Here is a 4,941-nt window from a genome sequence, read left to right as displayed (position 1 = left end):
TGTCAACGATAAAAATTGATAAGACTTAAACCCCTGGCCTTCATTCGAAATGAAGCCTTTTCTTTTGCTATCAGCCTGTCTGAAATTAAAGTCACATGAAAGTCAAAATTCATGAGCGGACACGCTAGGTATTCAGGGCACTTAAGGGGGTAGGGTTAAATGATCAGCATCTTTTGAATGAATGAACACCTCTGATAGAATCCAGGCCGCATTGTAGCAGCATTCCTCATACGCCACCTCATGCCTGTCAAATCTGCTTCTTTCTCTTGCTGCAATGCTCTAGGTATTGGTGCCATGTAAATTCGTAAGCGTTTTTTTCGGACTGTGACCAAAGAGATATAATTGCCAATCTGTCTCGAATCGTACTTGTTTACGTCGTGATGCATTTGTGTAATTGTCAAGTTTCAAAGCATTTTATTTCATTTGAATTAAGAATTTAACATTTGAATGACATTGGCACGTTTAGTTTCATATCCTCCCTATCTTATGGCATCATGTGAAAATACAAAACATAAATGCAAGGGTATACAGTACACTCACAAGTGTATTTTAGAGGTTATTGAGCATGAAATTTGAAATTGAAGTTTGAAAACTCAACAAAAACTCACTGTAGACCATGCTTGTAGAAATCATTGCATATTGGGGTCCTCTAGCACTTTCTTTTCCGTTCATGATATTTATTTTTTGCTTTATTGACAAAATACGATATATGCAAATTAATGCAGTAGTAATAACAATCTTAAATAGTGGTAGATCTGACGGAACCAAATCAAGTTTAGATGTTTAGATATAAAACTTAAATCGTATAGGATCGTTTTATAGACAGAAATAAGTATTCTTTTAAATTTAGACTATGTTTCTTTAATGAAGTTTTAATACATGTCTCTGTTACTCCCCCGTGGCTTGCCCCTTAGGAACTTAGTGTGACTTAAAATGAAGGTATGCAAATTACACCTTTGCCTTAGTGGGGCAATAATCCTCTTTGCATCTGGCTGCTGACTTTACGACCCACTGATGGTCGTAAAGATCTCCAGGGATACCCAATCCTGGGCTGGTGTGACGGGCGCTAAGGAACCTTCTTTTATTTCGAATTTTTATGATCGCGAGACTATTTCGATAATATCTAGAGCATAACATCCCCCGTAGAACCCTTACTAAGTTAAAACGTCGAAACAGATGGATACTGTTTTAATTCGTCGTATTTTGCTGTGAATGCAAGAACAGTGGCATTCTTGAGGTAAACAAATCATACCAGGGTTTAACACAGCTTGACTACACCTTGGCTTACTAGATATTGACGCTATCCTGCGTTGCGGATTTAAGCTATGCTTTATGTCAAATTGAACACTTTAATAAGTGCTAAGTATTTAGATAAGTGTTTTAAACTCCCGACTGATCGTTGATAATAATGGGGGAGGCCACGGATTCACGACAGGTTACAGACTCCAGCTGCGCGTAAACAGTTAGAAATATACATATTGATAGGTCGTATTCCGCCCGTAGCAAATTGAACGATAAATCAGGCAAGAATCGTTGGGATTCGAAGAAAGATAATTAAATACAAGCAAAAACTAGGAAGTACTGAAGTGTCAAGTTCAATTGATGAACGTCAAACTTTGGAAAGGTTGTTCGCATTTCAACGAAACCGGTATGGTGAGAAAGGAATTATAACGTATAATGTTCTGTCACATTGATGGTAATGTATTCCTGATATCTAGCTACGAAGAAGTTTCAATTTTGCTTTTAGTTGAATATGAAAGCATATACGGACAGCTACAGATATATCTTAACGTTTTGTATACCAATGTATATACGACGTAATAGCATAGCAAGGAAATCAAGAATCATAACTATTATGTAATTTGTTCCGTTTAAAACTATGATGATAGACATCTCTGTAAACGCAGTTTGTGTGAATTTTCCATCTGTACAGTTGGCTTCAGAATATAATCATATAGATGTTTGTTGGTAACAATTTTAGAGCAGTAATGAATGCAATGATCTTTTTGCCTGTGCCTGTGTTGACCTTTTCCTTTATTTGTATATATTTATTTATTTTTTGTTTGTTTGTTACTTGTATATTGAATATTAAACATATCTGCCAGTGGTATATCGCTGATGAATCATGAAGTCGTGGATGAATTTGAATCATTTGAAAACGTTGTGTTACGGTGTCCTAAAAAATCTAGTCATGACCTCAAGACAAGGAAGCATGTCTGTCGTATACTTGGATACAAGTCAAGTCTCATTGCCATCAGTATGTATCACACTCTGTAACACAATTGAATGATATCAGATAGAAATAAAGAGATTTGAATACAAATATTTTTTTCATTGCCAGTTATCTTGTACTAAAGTGGGATGTTACACACGTTACGATTGCCTTGGACTTAGACGAGAACAAAAGGGAATCATTATGAGTCAGGGGGAATCGATTTCGACTCGGGTCAAGCTTTCTGTGAAGCGTTTGATCCAATACTGTCTCTCCCACAAGAATGGTAAAGGACGACCAGCACTTCTCATAAACCATTCAAAGTAATAGTTTGGCCAGTGATCTACGGTAAAAGGTATGGCTAAGGTTTTGGGTAAAATGACAATAAGAAACACCACTTAGGACAGAAGGGTGCATGAATAGGCGATTGCTTCCTTTGAGTTATAACTTTAATGGTATAAAATTAATCACATGCTACTTTATCTTTCCCTTTTACGCTAGTGACTTTCAAATCGAATTCGATTAGGAATGATATCATATCTGATGTATTACAATAATAGAACACGCAATTGTCTTTGCTCTCAAGAAACAGCAATTTGGGTGATACTTCATAAATTAATCGGATACCAATGATGAAATACTTGCAGGTGAAAGGTACACATTGTTTGATACTAGCGTAGCAACTACGACAATTTACTAATTTAAGTTTTAAATTAGTCTTAGTCTAAGTTTTCTCCAAATTTTGATATTTAGAGATCTAAGTTTTCTCCGAATTTTGATATTTAGAGATCTGACCAAGATCTGACCAAGTAGCGGACCTCAGGGTTTTCATTGAAGGTCATTTTAGCGTTTTCAACATATCGTAATTATAGTTTACACTAGGGGTATTACAGGGGTACTATGACGTATTATCAGCATATTAACTTGCCAAACTTTACCAAAGTACCCTTCATCAACTACCATTTTATTGAAATCCTATCCCAAAGGTTGTGCCATGTTTATATAAATGTCTAGACCAAATTGTGAGGAAAGCATTCACACAAAAACGCAGACACCCTTTCACAGGCACCACAAGAGGATGACACCACGCTATCTGTTTTCTTCATTGATTTTAACGCTTAATCTCACCACTATATCCACCCATTCAATTACAGACTTGCTTTGTTACCCAGCGAAGAGTAAAATTCGTTAATTATAGTACTACCTACATCGATGGGTCTAGGGATAAGGTAGACTAATTTGGACATGTCAGCTATTTTAAGAGACAAGAGCAAATGCATAACAATGGGTATTCATTGCATGCGGGTCTTGCTGATTGGTGTGCGCATTTCGACATGCGTATCATTAAAAAGGGTAGAACTGTTTGAAGGTCTTCCATCAATACGTAGTCAATGATATAGGCAATATAAAGTTATTTACTTAAATAATGGGGTCATCAATTACATTTTAATTATGATTTATTTTTACGATTTTAACATATCTTGGTGTTTCGTGAATTCTTTAAGGCGAATTATGCATCATATCAAATATGGTAAAAGAAATAAGCACTCATTTCAATAAATGAAGATCGTGTGACCAAGTTCATTCGAAGATCACTTATAGCCTTATTGAAAAGGAATTTGCACTAATAAAACCCTATCTGCAATGTAACTATGGTTGGTAAATAATTTGTTGAGGCCATTCATTGACAAGTATGTATAGATAATTCCAGTGAATGACTCCATTCCATGAATGTCCAATGCCTTTCTTTACTCACGATCTGACTATCTTGGTAAGAATTTGGTATAGTATAGAAATAAGTCTCTCTTTTTTGTTTAATGGCATTATGTAGTGTATTATGGACTAAGTTATATGTCATCCGTGTAAATGAGAATTATTTCGATTTGCCATACATTTGATAAAACTTTTTCGAGAAGGCGACAGTCACAAGTCCAATGCATTTGATATATTTCTGATCATATTTTGCACGTACTAAATAATACAAAGAAGCATGGACTTCGTATTAGGGAAGTCTCTCTTTTTTCGTTATATTTTGAATATAAATATAATTCTACGAAAAGAGAAATTACTTAAATAGTTCTTTGTCATTGTTAGATGTAAAAGTAATGGCACTATCTTTTTTTCTCTCTTAAGAATGCATTTTTTTCCAATTTCATCGATGTGTTGCAGGAAGGATCGCTTAATTTACCATGCAACATTTAAGGTAGTTTGATTAAACTTTCAATTTGCCTTTCATTGCAACATCAAAAAACATTGAATCGTGAATCTGCATCTCTAAATCTCATTAGCATTGACGCTTTTCAGTGATCAAGCCAACACATTTTAATTTCAGTAGCCTAAATTACGTTTTTGATATTAATTCATATCGACACATGATGCATTTAAATGCTTTATCAAAAAGGGCCATATGCATTAATTGGCTTATGTACCATCCGATCAGAGATATTTTGTGACGCATTCTTCAATTTAGCGCGGGAATGTGTTTCAGATCCGGTTAAAGCGATAAAATGTCCTTATCTTACTTTAGCGTGTATGTGCACTTTTATTTGATGATTACCTAAACTTGGGCTGGTGATGGAATAATTCAAGAAGAAAACCGATTGATCTAAAGAATGGATAGATCAAATGTGAATAAAAATGTAAACGCTGCACACGTTGGTCCTAGAAATCTGTCGGATGGGTTGCAGTAACAGTTACTGATAAGAGAACAAACAAGTGGTAAGGTAGGA

Source organism: Argopecten irradians, chromosome 4 (genome assembly GCF_041381155.1).
Source record: "Argopecten irradians isolate NY chromosome 4, Ai_NY, whole genome shotgun sequence".
Lineage (NCBI taxonomy): Eukaryota > Metazoa > Mollusca > Bivalvia > Pectinida > Pectinidae > Argopecten > Argopecten irradians.
This window is presented reverse-complemented; position numbering follows the sequence as displayed.